We start from the raw sequence: 22,672 nt of genomic DNA, 5'->3' as shown, positions 1-22,672 counted from the left end.
CCTTTGAAAAAGCTACAGGCGTCCCTATTACACACTAGACATGTACTCCAACATCTCCACTAATGTTAGAAGCCCCTTCTTTTCCTCCATCAAATCACCCATGATAATGTTAATCACAGAAGTTCTGCTCCTTTCCATGGTGATTTCCCTATTGCCTTTGTTACTTTTATCTACAACTCACTGCTCCATCCTCATTTCTCTTTCGGTAACTGCCAAACAGTAATAATCCTCCTCTGAAAAAGGCACCAACCTCTCATCTGTTCAGCCCTGTGTTACAGTTGCCTCTCTGACTGCAGGCATCCTAACTACCAGTTTCTTCTTCAAAACAGTTCAAGGCCCTATTAATATAACCAGCGATGCATATTGCATTTCTAATATTCCAGTGTGTATGTTTGGGGGAGGCAAGTTGCTTACCATTGCCCTGTTTTTTGCATTAGATGGTAAGCTCATGGTGGACTAGACCTCATTTCCTTTCCAGAGCACATAGCAGCTGGTTAAAGTTAGCATTCAGAAAGCGTGGTTGATCGAATGGCTCTTGCTTTATCTTTATACTCGCAGTCTACTGCTGTCGCATTGATCACTATCAAGACCTCATCAATACACTCTTTACGATTTCATTACCTCAAGCTCCTCCTCTTCGAGGAGAGCTACATCTACTCGTCCATTTCTGGGCCATTATGTCAATAATTATCATGGCTTCAATGGCAGTAGCTCCATTACAACTCCATTACCTCTCCTTGATTAAGGAGAGATAGGCCACTCCACCACGATGCCCTGCTTCCCTTCCAGAACAGCCCTCGGCCTCCACAAGGAATTACCAAGTCTGTGTAGCCTCTCCCTGGCAGTCATCCATCATTGCACAAGTGATACTTACACTCTCGCCCGAATGTGCTGGGGTTCGGATGACAAAAGGCAGCTTTTCCTTCCCGGTGTCTTGCTGTATGATCTCACACGCATCCTTCAGGGTAGTGCGTATGTGGAGGAACTCTGGATTCAAACTGCCTGGGTCCAAATGCCCACTCTGCCACTTACTAACTTGTTTGAACCTTGGCCAAATTATTTAGCTTTTCTGTACCTCCATTTCCTTATCTATAGAATGGAGATAATAACAACACCTATTATTACTGGTTGTTGGGAGGAGTAAATGAGTGAATGCCTCTAAAGTAATCAAAACAGCACTTAGCAGATAGAAAGCACTATGCAAATCTTAACTCTTCTCAGGGCTCCATGTTCTTCTGGCCAGAAGAAGGAGGGTTGGACTAGAATAATCTCTAAAGTCCTAGACAACATTTGATGGGTCTGTGTTTCTGGTACCAGATTTTCAGAGTTCTCACAGAGTTTCGGCATCGTGGTTCATCAGTCATTTCCCAGCCTCACTGTAGTCTGCTGACTCAGCTGGGGAGCATGGCACTCCCTTGGCCCATGGCCACAGTTGTTCTGCATTCTGGGTGATCTCTAGGCATTTTCTTCTCTGCGCCTAATGAAAGACTTGCTGTGGTTTTGCTGTGGCTGGACTGGACTTAGCTGCACACACATAGGTTCAGCCGCCACCTGCACGGCCTCCCAAGCTGCTAGTCTTTGGCTTTAGTGCAGCTGCTCTTGCTTGTACAAGACATTTGTCGTGCATGAAGCAAGTTCGGGATGAACAGACATGGCTGCAGCAACAGTTCCAGCTTACAAACTAAATTTCATTTTTAAATTAGGCCTGACAACACACTACCTCAGATATAGTACTTCTGTGAGCGGTTGTGTAAACTAGCAGGCCTGCCCTGCTAGTCTTGTCCTCCTTTCTCTCTCCTCTTTGATCTCTTAAGCAATGCTGAGGGTTCGCAGGTGGAACCTGAATATGCCCAACTTTAACGTGGGAGCTCTCCAACCAGCCAGGGCTGCTCCAGGCCACACTACAAAGGAGACAAAGTTTGATTCTGGCTTTGCTCCATCATGATTTTCTCTCTGTCTCTCTTTCTGGCTCGATTCTCTACCCCTCCTTCTGCTTGTTAACTAGCCAGACCATCCGCCACTTGCATGGGATACCCACCTCAATCCTGCCTTACCTAGCACGGCCCCATGCTCTAAAATTATTTTTCCCTCTTCTCCCACCATCATTTCTTCTCCTCTTCTCTGCATTCTCCTCCTCCAGTGGCCTTTAGACAGAAGATGATCTAATAAAATAATGGGGATTCTAGGGTGGGTAAATGGGTCTCTCTGGGGACACCTGCCTTTCAGAAGGGACATTTGGGAAAGGCAATGCCTTAATAAGACTATATCTCAAATGGTAGAATTTCAGACACATAGCAGAACTGGGTGTCTTATTTTTTATTTTATTTTCTTAAAATTTGAGAGGGGGTGAAGGCAGGGTCGGGGAGTAATTTTCAGGGCAAGGAGATTTCACCATGCCAATCAAAATATATTTTGTGGGCAATTCCTGCTCTCTCTGTAAAACCCACTTGAAATGCATCCAATAAATTATACATAATTTACCAAGCTCTCCATTTCTCAGAGGCTACTGGAAGCTTCAGCTAATGAAGCCATCTCATCTGTTGTGAAGTTTCTGTGGGTTCTTTACACCCAGTTGTTAGTAATATGAGAATTCAGTTGTCAAGGATCAGTCTGAAGTGTGTGAGGCTTTCAGTGTAAACAGCATACCTCTCACGCAAACAGGAGGAAAAAGATGCCTCGCTTTGCGATTACAGAGACAACAAAAATTGGCTGGCGCTAGTCCAATTCTACAGAGACATCTGGGACTACAGAAATATTGTCTGCCTCTAAATTGTTGGTCTTTGGCCAAGACAATCCAAAGGTTGGCACAGGTGCCCGGCGGGATGTGAGGCAGCTGTGGTAGCCGCTCTGCCATCACCATCATCAGCAACTTTTCCTTCTCCTGTTCTCTTTCTTCCTCTTCTCTTAGTCTGACTTTTTTCCATAGTCCGAGGAGTCACACTCATTTTGCCCTCCTGACTTTGTACCCCCTTTGCTTTTAAGGCTTAGCTCGAATGAGATCTTCTTTGGCCATCTCCCATGAGGTCTTCTTTGGCCATCTCCACTTCCCTGCGCCCTGTGACACTCACTCTGTCTTGGTTCTTAGCAACTAACACAGCCAATGCCAGGGTGTAGGATTTAGTACTTCGTATATTGTGGTGCATTGGTATTTCACTGGTTTTCTGGGTTGAGAATTGTCCTCTTGACTAGATCCTAAGCTCCTTGAGGGTGGGAACCATGATAGGTGCTTTTGTGTGGCCCTTGCACATATTTTTATACTTGACACACAGAAATTACTCAATAAAGGCTCCCTAACTGGGTCTGCTGCTCCTTTCTCTTATTTTTTCCTTATCTGCCTTGCCTGTCCTTTTAGCCACCGCGTTCCATTTTCCCTGTTCTTCCCCACTGCCTAAGTGCCCCAGGCTGGTGGTGCTCTCACCACTGTGTAAGCATGTTGGATGCATCCCGGTTTAGGAGATTTCTGACTCCTAATTTCCCAGGAGCTAGGGATTGTTTTCAAGAGGGACCACCTGGATACTGTGCTAGATAGGACTAACTCCCGGCCAGTCCGAATCCTTTGGTTTGGCATGAGAGGGCAAGAGAGAGGAGCTAACCTCTAGGTTATAAAAAGCTGCCGCAATAAAAGCTGTTTTGGGGCCAATTGGATCCACACATAAAAATTCAATTTTTTATGTAAAAAATTTTTTATGTAAGTGCTGGTTAACTGCTTACAAATCTGTTAACAGTACTGTTGATACTTTCATTTGGGGAAAAAGCCAAACCATTTAGATGTGCTTTGATGACATAGCAAAGGGTAACTTTACATAAGTGTTTTCACTATAAATATGGGTCCTGCTTAGGATCAATTCTCATCAGTATGTTGGAAAGCAATTTCAGTAAGTACTTAGCTTAATCAATTCGAATCTGCTCATTGACCTTCGGGATTCTGTGCAAGTCCCATCATGCAGTGTGCTCTGTAATTCTCTGTCTCTTCAGACAGCGTATTTCTCAATATTTGTACATGGCTTTCATAGTCAATCAATGCAATCACCTCTTCCCTCCTTTCAACCGCTTCCCTTGCCTGGGGAGGTGAGAGCCAAGCAGTGCCTCTGCCACATGTGTGTGTTAGAGAACACTTGTTTACTATTTCCCTAAAATCTGGAGAACTAAGAAGATAGCAAGGCATTCTGGGATAATAAAAATAATGGGAAAAAAGAAAAAAAAATTATCAGCTTGTTTACACAATTATGAAAATGATGAGCACTTATACGTGGCTGATTCCTCAATTATTTGTGGTTTGAAGCTCTTAAAAATTCAATTAAACTAAATAACCTTTTCTTCAGCACTTATTCTGAGCAAGGTAGTGTAATTTGAGGAAGGGGAGACAAAGACACAATTTGATAAGGAAAATCAGAGAAATACACAGATGACTATAGGGCACAAGTTGAGTGAGGACAATAAGAAAAGCACAGTAGACGCCCTGAGGGTTTCAAGCAGGAACCACATCTGTTTGGGTGAATCCAAACGGGATTTGTAGAGGATGGAGGAGGTTGGGCTAACGTCTCCTCTTCTCCAACCCCAGGGCCACTCTTTGAGTTCAGGCCTCTCTCCCTCTTATCTGGATGATGAGAGCAGCTTTATATCTGACTTCCCTGCTTTAATTGCTGCTTCCAGTGATCTTTATAAATGGCAATCTGATTACTACGTCACTCCCTGGCTTTGACCCCTGCATTGTCTGCAAGAAAGAGTTAACGTTTCTCAGGATCTCACATTGAAGACTAAATATCTGTCATGCTCTGTAACCTCAACACAGGGCTCGTCTGGCTGTCGTGTACCTAGTGCTGTCTACCTGTCGCACTGCCTCAGTGGCCTTGCCCACAGTAGTCCTTCTACCGGGACTGTCCCCCACTTCTCTCCCTTTCTCTCCTCCCTTCCTGGGTTCCTCATTTGTCTAGAGAGCTCCTATGACACGTTCTTTACCCCCCACACCCCCAAGATAGGGCTGATCATCCCCATCCTGCCCGACTACGGTACACGGCACCGTCACCCCACTTTCACACGCTTTGTAATTTGGGGAGGGGATAAGCATGCTTGCCTGCCTTGTAAGACTGTGTCCTCCTTGTGGTCAGGATCCAGACTGGGCGTGGCACAGAGTGTGTGCTCCATGCTCGTTTGCTGAATTCAGTTGAATTTGTTGCGTGGGTGGGTAGGATGCACCATTTTCCGTGGGGTTAAAGAGTGACAGTATGGTAAGAAGTGAATGTAGAACATTCTTTCACAGCGATTGGGATAAAAGAAAAAGATAGGAACTCAAGGGAAAGCTGCCTCTGTGTCTTTGCTGGTTAGCCTGGAGACCAAGTCTTGTTTATAAGCAGAAGGGGAAGAACTCATAGAAGGTTGGAGGAAATAGCGAGAAAAGGGGCAATGGCTAATTGAAGCCTCTGGAGGAGGTGGTGGAGAGGAGACTAAGGGCTCCATGGAAGAGTTAGCCTTGGCAAGGAGCAGGAACCTTTCTGTCTAGAGAGACAGGACAAAGCAAGTCAGGGATGATGAGGAGGCCTTTTGGGAAGAGAGGAGCAAAAGTAAGCGATGCTATTTTTATGTGGTCCCAGGCTTAGCAAAGGGAGAGGTGAGCTGGAAGGTAAACTGCTAGCGGACGCACCCAATACCGGTACATTTTTCCCCTTGTAAACTGCAAGATGTTGTGAGAAAACACAAATATTCAAAACACTTTCATGAGCAGTGCCCTTTTAGATACTATGCTCTTTATAAAAGTTTATCACCGTTGAATGGGGTGCTTAACTTGCTCTGGGGCAGGGCTGAGCATGGAGGCTCTGTGGAGACCCCCGTGACGCTCCTCTTTCCCCTCCCCCTCTGTGCAGAACAGGACAGGTGAGCTCTGTCCTGGCCGAGGCTGATCCGAGGTTTGGGAGAGTCACTCACACCCTGCCAGTCTGGAGCCCTACTCTGCTTCTCCTCTTCATCTCTGTTTTTATGAGGCAGCTGGAGCAGCCATTCATGTTCAAACTGTAGTTTCTGTTCGAATCCGCTCAAACCAGAGTTTAAACGGATTACCCGTATTTTCCTCCTGAAACTCCCTCAAAGGCCCCTGAAGGCTGAAGGCTGGGTGAGTTTGGGACTCTTAGGGCCAGAGCAGGAGAAGTGGGTGAACCCACAGCTGTGTCCAGGCTCAGGTTGTCCCATTCACTCCTAGCTGGCTCTTTGGAATTTGTTAGCTTCACTTCCAGAAAACATGGCAGATGGTCTTTCCCCACTGGAATGCAAATGCAAGGTTTAAGCTCAAGGTTTGGCTTCTTCTGAAAGGCTATAAGAGCAGCTATATTTGGTGAGCGTTCCAAAAGGAAGCTTACATTCAGGGGCACTCCTGCGATGACCACCTCCATCAAAAGGGCAAGCCATGATTTTAAGAGCCTCCAACTTTTATTCTAAGGACACCCAGTGGTCTGGTTTGGTTGGGGAAAGATGGGGGAGAGAAGACAGCTCAATTGTTGTTTATTTGTTTGTAAGAATACATTTATCTCGACACAGAACCATCTGTTCCTGTTCACCTTTGGTTGGTTTCCCACTCCATCCCCTCCCATTCTGTTTTTAACTTTTTCTAAAACTTATGGAAGAGTGTTAAATTGGAAGGTGGTCATATCCTTCCCAGCACTGAACCCACCTATGAGAGGTACAGAGGGAGCTGAACAGATGAACCAAGATGGAACATTCATACTTTTGACCATTTTATATTAGTCTCAGCAAAAATCAGGTATTAAAAACATCAATATTGAATTAAATGGCCAAATAGTAGTTGCTCAATAAAGGTTTGTTGCCTGGAACTGAAAGTTATCCCAGAGTGCAGGAGTACAGAGTTTTCCCATAGACTATCACTCATAGATTATAATTCTGTCCTTATAATTCTGTGCCCTGTCCCTAACTTACCTTTCCTCGAAAATGCATAATCATGGAGACACATCTGCACACAGAATCCTAGACCTTTAGAGATGAAAGAGATCTTACAGATGCACACAAACCTAGTATCAGGCTGCAGAAAAACATGGGAGAAGGTAGTTCTTCAAAACCTGTCTGCGGCCCAGAGCTCGTCATGAAGCTGGGAGCTCAGCTCCCCAAATGTCACATTTATCTCAATTTGGCAAGAAGCTGAAAGCCTATCTGGGGCCATTTAAATTCTAATGTTATTAAGGGCTCATCTAATCAGCTTTTAAAGTAAGCTGCTTTCAAATGCATGGGGAATGAAGGTAGGGCAGCTGCAGGCTGAGTAAGACAGTTCACTCCAGCCTGGTGAAGGCATCTGTGTTCCAACTGCCAAAGAGCCAGGAGATGACCTGCTGGCTTTCCTGTTTGGTAACTTCTGCAGTTCCAACACCAAACCGTGCTGGTGAACAGCTCTTTGTAAGAACAGGGGAGGGGCCGGATCTGGACAAACCACGCTCTCCTGTGATGTCAATCGCACACATGTGACAAGGCTTGGCAGAGAAAGACTGGCCTCTGTGCTTTGAGGTTTAATCAACAGAGCAGCTGGTGGTCATCTGGATACTGCATCCTATAGACTTCTGAGAAGTCCCACCCTCAGGAGGGCCAGCAGGATCCACCACCCCTGCCTGGACCTACCTGCAGTCTTTAGCTGGCTTCAAGGTAAGCCTCTCATATCCAGCTGTGGCTTGACTCTTCCTGGACCCGGGAACTTGGGTCAGAGCGACACTGAAATGGAGCTTAACCCTGCGCGTATATGGCTCTAAAGTGGTTTAGGATTACAATTCTAATTCTGACACCAATTCGGATGTGTGGGTTCCCCCCCACACACACCAAGCAATTCTTTGACACCAGGTGGGTGTCCTACCATTCAACTCAGTTCCGACACTATCTACCCGGAGAGCATCAGATTCCACAGTTTGAAGGTGCAGTCCCACAAGACTACCCTCCACTTCAGATGCCAATCACAAATCCAGGTCGTCACCTGTGCTTCTGACCTACTGGCTGCAAATTGGAGGTTCCCACAACACCCTCCTCCAGTTCTATTAATTTGCTAGAGTGACTCACAAAACTTGGGAAACCACTTGACTCACAAGATTCCTGGTTTATTATGAAGGATATTAAAGGATATGAATCAACAGCCATATGAAGAGATGCACAGGGGAGGTCCCAAACAAGGCTTTTCAAAGGAACTTCTGTCCCTGTGGAGTTTGGGGCCCAGCATGGTAGCACGTGGAAGCCTTCTAGTTCACCAACCAGAAGCTCTCAGAACCCCTTTTGGGCTCTTATGGAGGCTTCATTACATAGGCACGATTGATTGAATCATTGGCCATTGGTGATTGAAATCAATCTCCAACTCCTCTCCCCTCCCCAGAGGTCAGGTAGGGGTGGGACTGAAGGTTCCAACTCTCTAATCATATGATCGTTTCCCCTGGCAACCAGCCCGCATCCTTAGGAGATTTCCCAAAATCACCTCATTTAACAAACTCAGCTGTGCTTGAAAGGGGTTTGTTTCAACCACAAAACACCTATTTCACTCTATTGCTTAGGAAATTTCAAGAGTTTTAGGAGCTCTCTGCCAGAAACAGCATGAAGACCAAATATATATTTCTTATTATAAATCACATGATCTCAGGGATCATCCCCAGGCCCTGCTTTAAACTTCAGTCTCATCCTTGATTTTCCTGAGCATTCTCTGATTCGGCCTGCGGATTGATTCTACAGGAGGGACGGGGGCAGGGTCCTCATTGCTGCAGTAAGGCTGCCTCCAGATATGATGTGATGTCGGTCTCCATCCCTCTCCCACCATCCATCTTCTGCACACAGGCTTCTCAGATCCCCCGTGGAGTCTCATTCAGGCTGGTGGGGTCCTGGGTCTTTCATCCTTCTAAACCCTCCATCAGATATCATCATCAGATGTCAGGACTAAATGAAAATATGTGGCTTTCTTGCCAAGCTCATAATTTGTCTCACATGTAAACCAATATTCTTTTAATATTTATTCAGCATCAATCTAGAGGATGATAGCACCCCAGATCCCATTGAACTCACCTTATTCAGAAGTCAGTTCAGAGACCAACTATTTTTATTTAAGTAAGTTTCTTTGAGAGGGTGGGAGTGAGTTTAAGCTTTCATTGCAAATAGTTTGTCAAATGTTCTTTTAGCTATACAAATACTGTTTCTGAGTAGAGAGCTGTTAAGTAAAAATGTCTTCATCTTAATAGTTACCTCTAGTTGCCGTCCAGATGGTCCCCCCTATTCCAACTCTGCTCAGTTGCAGAGAACTTGATCTCAACCAGCTGTTCGCCTAGGAGCACCAAATTAACAAATTCACTCTTAAGTGCGAATGGCCGATAGCCAACTTAGTGCAATGACGGCTCGTGAGTTTGTACGTACATTCAAAGGTGTTTTCAATGGCCTGGGGTACTTTGTAGTCAAGTGTCCCCAAGTGAGGCAGGGTGTTGCTGAGGATATTCTGGGTTAATTCAAATGTGAGGCTTCATAAAAGACTTGTCTTACTGCTATAGAGTACCATGATAGATAATGAAAGCATGATAAGTCTGAGGAATGAAATGAGTTTTTCCCGAACAAACTTTAGCAATTTTATGAACAAATAGAGAAGGCTGGTGGGTATATTATCATTGTTTTGTACAATAAAAAAAAAGAGCCACAACCTGTTTGAAAAGTTCCCAATTCTGTGTATCAAGTTTGAGTGCCAAGAAAAGTTATTAAAGAAGCAAAATATTCATTGTGCCTGTCAACTCTGTGAATCCTCAGAGCCTTCTGCCATGGACCATTTTTTAGAGGTTATTATTTCAACCTGAAAATTCTTTAGATATATATATATATATGTGGTATGAAAAAGGAATTAGGAAAACTTCTAAATTAAAAGAAATAAAATGACAGCTTTTTCCTCTGGCCATATAAATAGTTATGGATAGAGATAAAGAGATGGATATTCTTTCATAATACTTTATTAGAGCTTTTGGAACTCGAGAAATTTTAGAGTCAGGCTGGTTAATAGTTTAGCACTGATTCATGCAGGCTCAGAGCAAGCGTGGTTGGGCTAGGTAGCAAGTCTAGCCCCTTGGAGGGGCTGAGTGCAGTAACACACTTTTATGACCAACTACGTTATGAAATGCATTTCCAAAATGTTTTATGAGAAGCCAAAACCTTGATGTCCAGTTTCTCCAGCGTTTTCTGAGCATGAAGCCCAGGGGAGCTAGTGTTCTTGACCACCTCATTGCAGAGAGACTGTCCCCCAGGCTGTTGTTACAGTGACAAGGAACCTCAAATCCTGGGAATATGCGGTCACAAGTGAAAGCCTGAGACTGACCATTGCAACGATGGATGGTAAAAGGTTCACAGAAAATGGTACCTTTAGTGATGGTGTCTTCGATGTTTTCTCTTTTCCGCACGTTCTTTTATCCTAACACCAAAAGAGAACTGGTCTCTGCAGTCACGATGATATGGCCACCTGAAACAGGAACAAGGGAGGGAAGAAATTATGTTTATGGTTTCAGAATAAGGAACCTTGGTTTCGCTTTCCATCTCAACTGCCACATCTCCATTTCGAGAAACTTGGAGGTGAAATGTGGATTCCTAAAGAAAACTGTTATTTACTGTTGTTTTTTCCTCTCCAGAGAGTTCTATTTACTTCATTAGTTTTCTTTCATTCATTCTCATAGCTTTGCAATGGAGTGGCGAATATTTAAGCTAAAAATTCTACAGGAGGATTGTAAATCCAGAAATGTGTCTTACGTAGCAAATCCCTTCTGAGATCTTTGAAGGTGGCTGTGGTTACGTGCTTAGATGATCCAATTATGACAAATGCTTGACACTTCCTCCGGGAAGCCTCTCATCCCCCCTAACCCCGAGCCCCTCTCATGTTCTTCATGCCCGTGACACTCAGTGCTTTCTTACCACTCATTGCAATCTTCTTCATTTGTGCTGTTCTCACTCTGGACTGTCAACTCCTCAAGGGCAGATTCTCTGTCCCAAGCACAATGCCAGCACAGAAAAGTTCAATAAATACTCTTTAAGGAAGTGAATGCATAACAGTCATTTTCTCAGGTTCGAACCACCACCTACAGAAGCAGTGACTTCTCTTGCAAGTGGGGCGCTTCGGTGTCAGCAATTTGTCAGTCTCTTTCAACAGGGCAGGGGTATTGCCTGACGGTCCAGTGGTTAGGACTCTGTGCTCTCACTGCTGAGGGCCCGGGTTCAATCCCTGGTCAGGGAACTAAGATCCCACAAGCTGTGCGATGTGGCCAAAAAAATAAAATAAAAATTAAAAAATAAATAAAGAAAATAAAGAGGGCCCCTCTGCAAAATTTGGACAAGCCACTCCCCGCCCCCCTACACAATTCCCACAGATCATCCCACAGTCCATAGCAGGATGATTATGCCTTCAAGGGCTTGCTTCCCACAAACCCTTCTGAGCCTTCTCCAAGGGAACCCTGAGCTTCAGGGATCTCATTTATAGGTGCCTAAAGAGGCTACTTAAAAATCAAGCGGCACTGAGGGTGGAAGGAGCAGACTTCCGACTAAGGTGTAGGCTTGCTCATCTAAGCTGTTCCTGAAGGAATTAACCTTCCTTGGAGGACCCCGTGGAGCCTTAGAATTGGAGGAAAGATCCTTTAGCTCTGGAAGGGCAGATAGGTTTCATCTCTGGAGAAGACTCCAGAATATCAGCAGTGCAGTGGCTGCCTGGAGAGTGGGGCTGGGAAGGATTGTGAGGCTATGTCATTGGGAAGAAGAGTGGTCGTCAAGGTGTCGTCAGTGCCCAGGGTGGGGAAGTGTTGGAGGTGACATGAATACCAGGTACTTTCCTCCTCTGATTCTAATCTGGCTGCTCACCAAACAGAAGCACTGCAGATACTTAGGACAGTGTAATTTGGACAGCGGCTGCCCCAAATTTGCAGCCTATTTTACTGGCAGAGAGCTCTGATATTAGAAAATCTCTCCTTCCATGGAATTAAAACTCCCTCTCCTTTTTACTTACACCCATTGACCCTTTTACTTCTCATCCTATCTTAGAGGTGGTGACCTCATTCTTAGAAAAATCCAATCTCTTTTGAACCAACTAACTCAAAAGTCATCAAAAGTATTGGCTAAATCCCCTTCAGTTTAGCTCATTCAACACTGATACCTTCAATTCAGCATGCTATTTTATTATTATTTCTCTGACTAGATATAGGCGTGGCCATTCATTCATTCAACTCACATATATTTGTTTACTATATTTTAAATATCTTTATTTGATATTCTTGAAATTATGAAAGTGATAATTGCTCATTGTAATAAGTGAATCCATATGAAGATGTATACCGGAAAAGCTAATAATTTACCCCTAGCCTCAGCCCCTTGATGTAACATTTTATTTCATTAAAAAAAAATTATTTTTATATTGCAAAGCAGAAATACAGACACAGACATAGAGAACAAAGGTACAGATACCAAGGGGGAAGGGGGGAGTGGGATGAATTGGGAGATGGGGATTGACATATATACACTATTGATACTATGTATAAAATAGATAACTAATGAGAACCTACTGTATAGCACCGGGAACTCTACTCAGTGCTCTGCAGTGACCTAAATGGGAGGGAAATCAAAAAAAAAAAAAAAAGGGAGATAAATGTATACATATAGCTGATTCACTTTGCTGTACAGTAGAAACTAACACAACATTGTAAAGCAAATATACCCCAATAAAAATATAAAAAATAAATAAAAACACCTACTTTTAAATAAGAATATATATATATATTTCCATAGAGTTGAAAAAAAATTTTTTTTCATTGAAGTAGAGTTGATTTACAATGTTTCAGGTGTACAGCAAAGTGATTATTTTATACATACATATGTATATATCTTTTCAGATTCTTTTCCATTATAGGTTTTACTTGGTATAGTTCCCTGTGCTATACAGTAGGTCTTTGTTGTTTATTTTTTATATAAGTACTGTGTATCTGTTAATCCCAAATTTCCAATTTATCCCTCCCCTCCCTTTTCCCCTTTGGTAACCATAAGTTCGTTTTCTAAGGCTGTGAGTCTGTTTCTGTTTTGTAAATAAGGGCATTTGTATCATTTTTTTTTAGATTCCACATATAAGTGATGTCATATGATGTTTGTCTTTCTCTGTCTGACTTACTTCACTTAGTATGATAATCTCGAGTCCATCCATGTTGCTGCAAATAGCATTATTTCTTGATGTAACATTTTAATAGACGAGCATGTATCTTTCCACACTGTCATCAGTCCAGTTCCCAGGAAACAGGCTGAGACAGGATAAGCACTCTGCAGGCTTATTGAGGCAACTCTTATGGGGCGTACCGGAAGCAGAATTGGCTGGAGGGACCTCTGGAGCTGTCCTGCATTGAGAAGGGACAGGCCTTTGGGCCCCACCCGTCTTTGGAGGTGGGCTGCCCCCAGGGAGAGGTCAGGAACAACCTTGGGCAAAGCAGCTCCTTTTGGCTGAGGGTGATGCCTGGAGAGGAACTCAGCTGCGATCCGCCAGCAGCCAGCAGCTGGGAGGTTGAGTGTCTCAGTTGGGTGATGCCTCGCAACACCCACGATATACATCCTCCCTTGTGCTTATTTAAAGCCAGTTATGCGTATACATACAGACATACGGGATGCTTTTGTTTATCGTTTGTAAACTGAAATACTCTGCAACTTGTTTTGACTTAACATAAGAACATCGTCAATTTCCCCCTAATTTATTTATGCACACATACGTGTACTTTTACAAGAAGATCGTAGTCTACATCTAGGCTTTTTTAGAGAAGTCCCCTTATCTTTCTTCTCAGTTCTTTACCTCTGTCCACCTCCTCTCCTTCCCACACTGTCCATATTACTTTCAACCCCCAGGCTAACAGCATGGAATGTAGACTTTTGTGCTTTCCTTCATGTGCATATAACCACATGTATACATGTGTGAATAGGGACAGACGTGCTAATTTGGTGTTTTGGTCATTGGCAGCAACTATTTATTAAGAGCCTTCTGAATGCCCGGGCCTGCACCAGGCACTGGAGATACAAGAAGAGGACACAGCCTCTGCCCTTGAGGAGGTCCTGCCCACAGCAGGGAGAGACCCAGAGCTGGTAGTTGTAACGGGGTTCACTTATGGAGGCATGCACCAAACACATAGAGCTGTTTGGAGAATTAGAACTAGAAGGCAGGGCTCCTATGTTCTAGTCCTGTGCTCTTTTCCATTTAACTAGCGCTTTAAAAAAAAAAAAAAAAGGTTTCAAACTGTGGGCTGAGCAATGGCCACATTGAATTCAAGCCAGTGTGTGCTGATCTTCCTGAAGTTGTGACCACACTTGCTCTGTTAGAGAAGCTCATAGTGAACCTAACATACTGGCCCCTGTGATAGAATATGCATGACCTCACTAATAGATCCATTTAATTTGATTAGCAAGCTGTATAGGCCTGGAGAGATTGCACAAAGGCCTTATCTTGGAGTAGATTTTCATATAACTGGTGACAAGGCAAAGGATACTTATAATGGAAATAGACGCTGACATATCACCATGTGGACCATTATTCCTGTGGTTACAAGTTGCAGAAACAAAACTGTGAGCAGAGATGAAACATCCAACACAGGGCTCACGCTCCCAGATCCTTTTAGCCTACACACTTCCAGGAGGGCCCGAGGACAGGAGCCGTGGAACCACAGGAGACGCACGCAAGACGAAAGAGCACGGTGACCTGGCTCCTTGGCCGCTCCAGCAAATTGATGTGTTCTTGCTGCCTATTCTCTCAACCCATCATTTACCTGCACTTCCCCTCTTCGTGCCCAGCGTTTCTCCCGCAGCCATTCTCTGGGGTCAGCTTGTAACAGCTGATCTTTGAAAAAAAGCAACCACCAGTTTTCCTATGAAATATGTCCAGAAAATGTGCATTGTATTTTCTTTCCTCATCAAATGCTGACCCCTCTGATACTGGCTGTGAGTTCAGGAACCCGAGGGGCTGGACTTCGACTTTGTCTCGTGGGCTCCCGGCCCCCAACTGTGCAGTCAAAATCCGAGGGCCACGCAGTCCAGAGAGAGCATCTAGGAGACCCCGTTGACCCCAATCACAGATTTTCTCCAAAGCCCCGTGCTTCTCCCCCTTTGGCTGAGGTGAATCATGGGCAGAAGAAAGATGCCACCAGGCCGGGTGAGACACAGCATCTAAAACCTGCAGAGGTTTCAGACCTCACAGCAACAGTCCATTTTGATATTCAGCATAAACTCCCTTACTTCGATGGTTTTGGTTTGTTTACTGCAAATTGCTGGAGAAGTTTCAGGAATAGCCATGTGATTGCAAGGATGCTGATCAACTCTAGATAAAACTATCCAATATGCTAAATCATTGTCAGTTCATATTTTTTCCTAACTCTCACAGCGGTCAGTTGCTGCAGATGGATCAGATTGTGAATGGCCGACAAATTGTACTTAGTCATTTTAATGAGAAAATGGGAAATTTAGGCAGCTATTGGTGATCTGACCTATACTCAGCTCCTAAACTCACAAGGTCTCCTAACAGAAGGGACCTTGAATGACTGTTATCTGGGGCTCCTACACGCAAGCACACAAATTTGAATGTTTCTTAGAAGGAGGTCTCTGACCCATTGTTATTGGCGAGACGTTGCAATTCAGTGAGATGTGAAAAGTTCATGAATGCTCCATTTATTATCTATTGTTGCATAACATATTACCCCCAAACTCAGTGGCTGAAAACAATAAACATTTATTATCTCTTGGTTTCTGTGGGTCAGGAACTCAGCAGTGATTTATCTGGGAGGTTCTGGCCCAGAGCCTCTCGTGAGGCTTCCTTTAGGATGTCAGCCAGGGCTGTAGTCACCGGAAGACTTGCTAGGGCTAGAGGATTCGATTCTAAGATGGTTCACTTATATGATCTCGTTGTTGCAGAATGCCTCCTCACATGGGTCTCTGCCGGGCTGCTTGAGTATCCTCACAACACGGTGGCTGGCTTCCCCTAGAGCGAGTCATCCAAGAGAAACCCAAGTGGAAGGTACGGGGTCTTTGATGAACTGCCTTGTTAGCATTTCTGCAACATCCTATTCATTACACAGATTAGCTCTATTTAATGTAGGAGGAGACAGCACAAGGGTAAGAATGCTAGAAAGCAAGGATTAATTGGGGGTCATCTTGAAGGTTAGCTACCACAAATGCCCTTTGCCTTTATCAATAATGGTAAAGGCCTGGAAGAAAACATTTCTGTTTCTTTTATCTCCGTGGAACAACAAATGAAAGGGCATGAAATCTGGCTAAAACTCTAGCTCTTACCCGCTACACACTTTTGGAAAAGATAGGTATGTAAGCCCTCTAAGCACCCCTTTTCTAATCTGTAAAATGGGGATAATAATATCCCCTGCTGTGAGGATTAACCTAGATAACACATGTAAAGGGCTTAGTTCAGTGTGTGACAAAAGGTAGGAACTCAAAACTTGTTCATTCCTCTCGCTTTCCCCCTCATCCTCTCCTCCCAGGACTATCGTTTGCCACCTGAATGATGTGGATAAATGACCCCAACTCAGAGTCAGCCCTCTCCCCACCTTCCCCCATCTCCGCTGCTGGCTTCCAAACCAAAGGAGGGGCTCAGCCTTGGCAGCTGAGGTTTCTTTTTCCCTGAGGAAGATTTGCCAAGGCTTCGTAAAGTCAGGATGTGTGAGAGACACTGCAGTTCTTTCATATCTTAATTAGCAATTAATTAAGTAAAGGTGCGGGTGTCTGGGATATCTGACAGACAAGCTCAGTAATTATCTTTTATCATTATTACTAATGGAAAATATGGTCAGGGTGGTTCAAGTTTTCCCAGAATTTCAGGTTTAATTGAATGACCCAGTGGAGAATCAAAATGAGTAAGCTGCCCTTGCCACACTGCTTTATTAAAAACATTTTGAAATTTGGCAGTGCCTTGCACTCAGGAGCTTTGCTGGCCTGTTATCTTGGGCTGCGATCTTTAACTAGGCTTAGAGGTAGCAGGGTGGGCCCCCCTTGGGGTTGCAGGGTCACTCCAGGAAAGCACACAATTGTATTTTGAAGACTATGCCGGCAACATTTCATTAATACCCCTCTCTCCTCCCCAGTGGAAGGTCTCTGTTTGGAGGTCAGAAAAGGGCACTGGTCTAAGGTCTGAGCTGGAGGAGAAGAGAGGTGCTTTTCCAATGTTGCTATAGTGATATTGGCCCCAGTGTTCTGGAAGTTCCATCCAGGAGGGGCAGAAAGACCCTATTGGGTGATGCTTTCACAACCTCATGGTCATATACGAGGGTTGGCAAGTCAGGGGTCCAGAAACTGGCCACTGCTTGGAGGGCTCTTGGGGTTGAGTTCTCTGGGCGATCTTAGGGAAAGTAAGCTAGGGCCTGGTCTCCTCTGTGTTCTGAACCCACACGTGGTGGATTCTCCACAGGCGTTGTTTCACAGGGTCTAGACAAGCCATTCCAAGGCTTCAGTCTTCTAGAGTTAACTTGGGACAGCTGGACATATGTCAAACTACCCTTTCACCCCAGAGAGAGCTGTGCAGTGTTGCCACAGGGGATCGTCTGGGGCGACATAAGGATCCTCCTCTGGCCACACATGTGTGTTCGTATGGATTGTATAATACCTCCTAGATTCAGTGCTGCCTCATTATCATTATTTCTAATGGGCTGTTTGAATGAGCCCTCACGCTCTGCCTGCGTGTGTCAGGGATCTGATCTAAACATCTGGCATTTTGAGTAGAGTCAGTTGGTATCCCTCATCAAGTGGGTAATTTCCATTACAATTCACGATTCCGACTTACGATAATTCATCAGGTCTAACAAGAGATTTGAGACCAGTGGGACAGCTCCTATGAGTGGGGCTGGAAGGTTCCGGCATGTCCTCTGGGCTGCTGGGGCACCCAGCTCTGTTTCTTGACACTTTGCTCTGTCTATGGGTGACTGTGTCACAAAGGTCAAGGGCTCCTTTGCCATCACTGGGCTTCATGGAGTTTCTGGCCTACATCCGTGATGCTTTGGGTTGGTTCTTTACTAACCATTCCCTGTGCCTTGATGTCCTCTAAGTGGAACTGCAATCTCATAACTCTAAGTGGAGCAGATTCAGGGCATGAGAAATGGATTAGCAATGAGCTCCATTGCCTTAAAATTCAAACTACTACGCCAAGTGTTAGCAGCAGTACTCTCGGGGTCATATTTTTAAATGTCCTCTGTCTTTTTCCACTGAATCTCTATTTCATAACTTTTCAATTATGTTTATGTTTTTCTTTAGTAATGAGAAAACAAATGTTATTTTAAAACTTTAGAAAGTATGGTTATAACTGATTTGATCAAGTGTTATAGCAATGGTTCTCAGCCTGGGGTCCACAGAGAATCCATGCAACTTAGATAGAAAGAAATTACATCTTTATTTTCACCAACTGCTAACAAAACTTTAGCAAGTCCTCTATTCTTGAACGTAGGCAACAAGTCACAGCAGTATTAGCGGTAGCTGTAATTTTGTCATCCACAGAAATCACGGATATTTTTATATCTCATTACGGTTGTTGCAGATACGTTGAAATATTGTTGAAGCTTATTACTACTTCAAAATCACAGTAGTTATTTGACTTGCCACCAGATCTTGTTATTTACTGGGTTAATAAAGAAACACATATATTACCATACAGCAAATTTGTTTTTTTAGTATTTTGATAACTGCCTTTGAATAAAAATGCAGTTTCCTCTGTAATCCTATATATTTTATTTTCTACATTTAGAACATTATTCTGAGAAGGAGTTCATATGCATCACCAGGCTGCCAAAGAGGTCTGTGACAAAAAAAAAAAAAAAGGTTAATTAGTCCAGGCTTAGAAGCAGAGCAAGGGAACTGGCATGTGTTGAGACCACTGTGGTCCAGGCCCTGGGCTTTCTGTGCATTGCCCCGCTCAATCCTCCCTGAAAGCCTATAGGGGAACTACTGCTACTATCCCCATTTTACAGGAAATTGAGACGTAAGAGATTAAGTAACTTGCTCAAGGTCATTCAGCTTCTAAATGACGGAGCCGATTCTGAACTCAGGCAGGCAGGATGCATCTGACCTCCTTTGTCCTGCCCTAAGCGCCACCGATGGGTCCATATTGAATGTGCTACATCATGTGTTTGTGTGTCCCCGAGCCACACAAAAACAAATGGAAATTTGTTGCCTGGAAGGTTGATAGGGTGTGTTTGACCTTCCCAAGTAGAGTGCAAATACCTCAAGGGCAGGGGCAGGGTCATTTTTCTTTATTTATCCCTCCAAAGCCCCCAAGGGAGTGGAATTAAAGAATAATATTCCAAGCACTGGGTTGATTAGCAAATATGATAGAATTTTAGCCTTTGAAGGCACCCCTGCTCCCCAACTGATGTTCCAGCCTCATGCCAGGGAGCCCTGGCATGTCCTTGGCCAAGCTGACTGTTCTTGTTCTGAGGTCCTCTCTCCAGCATCCACTCTGCCTCTTCCCTGCTCCACCTTCCATTCCCACCTCTTGGTCCACAGCCTTTCTGCATCTAAAGGGAGCTGGAATGTTCTAGTGCTCAAAGCCTGACAGAGACAAATGCTGCATTACCCGGAGGCCCTAGGTGCACGGTCATTAAGTGATCACCAAACTCAGAACGCCACACTGGAAGGGCGCCCCTTGGAGAACACTTAACTGGGACCTAATTGCATTTGCTAGACATCAATCACCAGGGTAATTTCCTGTCTTAAGATGTGTGCTCTCCTCTGCAAAAAAGCCAAAAATGAGGTCAAAAAAGGAAAGAGAAAGCTTTGGATCTAAGGTGAGCCCTGGCCCTTTCTTCACCTGGTAATCTAGCCCCGCCTTGCCTGGGTGTGGAAAGAGGCGAATATTTCTTCTCTTCTCTAAATGGCTCCTGTGGGGCAGGTAATTGGCTAAGCTGGTGCTTGGCTGGCAAAGGCCTGACCCTCGGGGCCAGAGGCTGAGTATGGTTTTTTCTGATGGCAGCTCTCAGGTCCTCCTCAAAGATTACCAATTTCCTCTCAAAGGACCCGACCCAGAGGGCACATCTTCACAACCGGCCCAGGAATCCATGCCTTCTCTGTACGTGTTCAGTTTTAATTTGGTCGATATCATCATCTCCCTTGGATCTGCCGTTAAAGGGGATCAGTTGCTAGAGTGATAAAAGATCAACTTCCCAGGCATTTGATAAGGGCTCTCCTCCGGGTGTGGCTGGGCTGTGAGCCAGACCCCAGCGGCCTCCGCATCAGCCAGCACAAGCGCAGAGGGCACAGACTCAGACTCTGAGCAGAAGATACACATTGCACCCGAGTCCCTCTCGCTGGGCAGAGGCTTGGTCAGGCATCTCTGTGGACAAGGGCCTGCTTCTGCAGCCTGTGGGCTGGGCAGGGGAGCCGGTGGGGAGTCACCCAGTCAAACAGGAAGTGGATTAAACCAAAGGTCCTGTGTAAATCCGGTGAAGACACCATTGTCATTTTGAGTGGGATAATTGTTTTGGGAGGGGGTAGTGAGACTGTCCAAGGTCACAATCTAGAGAAGTAGAATATTTAAGAAATCTGTGCCGGGGCAAAATAGGGGAGCCAAGCCGGAGGTCAAGAGCTTAGTGCATGTAGGAACAGCCCAGGAAGTTGGGTACAAAGCCAGAACAATGCAAAGGGGACCCATAGGGCCACACCAGGGTTGGGGTGTGCAAATTTGCTCTGCTCAGATGCAGGCCCTGTGGGAAATGGAAAGGGAGGCACAGGATTGGAGCAGAGACAGTGGCCCTATGTGTGACTACTAGGCCACTGTCCCTTGTAGCTTGAGGAGAATCTCAGCCTTAGCATGCCCTGTGGAGGTGGAGGGGTTTCAGCCAGTGTAGAGGAGTCTTGATGGTGGGTTAACATGGGGTAGGCCCTAGAAAATGAAGGTCTATTTTCTTTCATTGGCATCTGAGTCTTCAAAACTTAAACTTCTATCCAGGTATAACCGAAGGCTGTTGTCTGGTTTTGTGTTTTGTGGAGGGCACTGCTGCCACTTCGGGTGAGTGGATTCTTCTTTGGGCGAGACTGGCCGTGGTATTGCAGAGTGATCATCACCCCCAGCCTCCATGCACCCTGCGCTGGCATGCCTTCCACCCAGCATTGTGATCACCAGACACCCAGGGCAGGAGGGAAGAGGGGACGCAGGATCACCTCTGCTTAACCCAGCTTCTCCCGGCCAGCAGGCAGGTTACCGACTTCTCAGATGTTGGGTTTACACTCAAGAACCTGAGGCAGAGTCTAGGGAGGCTCCTCGAACCCTCAGATTTCAACTTAGTCAGAGCTGGCCCATCCCCAGTGGTGGTTTTTCAGGGCAAGGCCATTTGCATGGGCCAAGAGGAAAGCATGCTTTTAACATTGGCACCCACTAGCATCTATGTTTAAACTGACATTGTGAGAAACTTGAAGGCACACAGAGTGACTTTCTCATCTCGTCTCCCCAGGGAGGGCCTGAGGAATATGACAATCTAGCTTTGAGAAGGCCGGAGGGATGCTCCCAAACAAAATCCCGCTCAGCTTTCCCCATCGTACTCATCTGCTTGTACCCCACCCCGGGAAAAGAAAAAAAAAAAAATTACTGATCATTTATTATCTGCCAGAGTTCAAAAAAATCACTGAATAAGAAATGGTTCCTGCCTTCAAGAAAGAAGCTCACAGTCCGTGGGGGAGACACACTCATGCCTATAGAGAGAGATCTCCACATGGCTTCTGTGTCCAGAGTCTAACAGAGGCATGACCAAAGCACCAGGGCACCCCAAGCATGGAGTCGGAGAAGGCTCACAGCCGAGAGAAATCAGTTGAAGATGGGAGTGCCAAGGCTCAGAAATGGGAAAGAGTGTCTCTTTCCGGAAACAGAGAACCAGTTGTGTGGAGACTTGGTGGCTTCTGAACCTTTACTTGAGATCCATTTCCTCAGAGTGAGGCTGAAGAGAAACACAGGTCCTCTCCGATTTCCACCATTGTAGTTCTAAAGAAACCTCACGGTTCTTTCAGAATGTGTCAGAACCAAAAAGGCCCCATCCTTAAGCCAGGCAGTTGCTTATTTGAATATGAATGGAAGGTCTTCACAAAACCCTCCAAAGTCCCTGTTTCCGAAACTCATATTTCCACCATTAGATTGATACCATTGTGTTACTATTTGCCCTTCCCCAGAGATGTCAGCGTTTTAAATGAAAGCATAAGTCACTCACACTATAGCATGAATTAATCTCATCAGCTGTTTGTCCAGGATACCAAGAAAGAAGAGGGACTTAAAGATTTCCATGGAGGACATCAAAAGGATAACGGGATTCTGCTAAGGCCATCAAAAGCAGAGATAAAGAAGACAAATGAAATCTCATACTTTCTGTTCTTTGACAGCAAAGCAGGCACCAGCTGGCCAATGGATCTCTTATATAGAGTGGAGAGGGAGCCGGAACTGTGTTTGCCTTTTGTTTTTTGCTTTTGTGGTCAGACCACATTATTGCCATGGCAATTCCCTCATCAGCTAGCCCTTCCTCTCATCACACTGACAAGTGCCATCCTGATAACAGAGATTCCACATGATTTCCCTGCATTCAGGTGTGGGCCCTTCCACAGACAAACTATGGAAGAAATCTCAGGTGGTCTTCACCTCTCCCTGCAGCTGAGCACAGGGATTGCCCTCCTGAGGCATCACTGGTCACATCCCTGTGTTGCAGGAAGG

The 22,672-nt window shown here is 45.0% G+C and overlaps 1 protein-coding gene and 1 long non-coding RNA gene across 3 annotated transcripts in view; one reads left to right on the top strand and one right to left on the bottom strand.

The window, feature by feature from the left end:
* Nucleotides 1–22,672, bottom strand: part of TNR (tenascin R) — a 426,185-nt gene that overhangs the window by 199,932 nt on the left and 203,581 nt on the right. The window contains exon 2 of one of the 2 annotated variants that reach the window (XM_082437090.1): nucleotides 10,355–10,453. The gene's annotated coding sequence lies outside the window, so the exon portion shown is untranslated. Of the gene's footprint in view, nucleotides 1–10,354; nucleotides 10,454–22,672 lie in introns of those variants that run through there. The other variant, XM_082437091.1, reaches the window with a different exon arrangement.
* Nucleotides 19,027–19,309, top strand: LOC309649544. The gene is made up of 2 exons (XR_014257196.1): nucleotides 19,027–19,096; nucleotides 19,128–19,309. It is a non-coding gene; the product is annotated as an uncharacterized lncRNA (long non-coding RNA).

This window comes from Balaenoptera physalus, assembly GCF_965194825.1.
Source record: "Balaenoptera physalus genome assembly, chromosome: 1".
NCBI classification, from domain to species: Eukaryota; Metazoa; Chordata; class Mammalia; order Artiodactyla; family Balaenopteridae; genus Balaenoptera; species Balaenoptera physalus.
The sequence above is the reverse complement of the archived record's forward strand: the minus strand, read 5'-3'. Positions and strand labels throughout refer to the sequence as shown.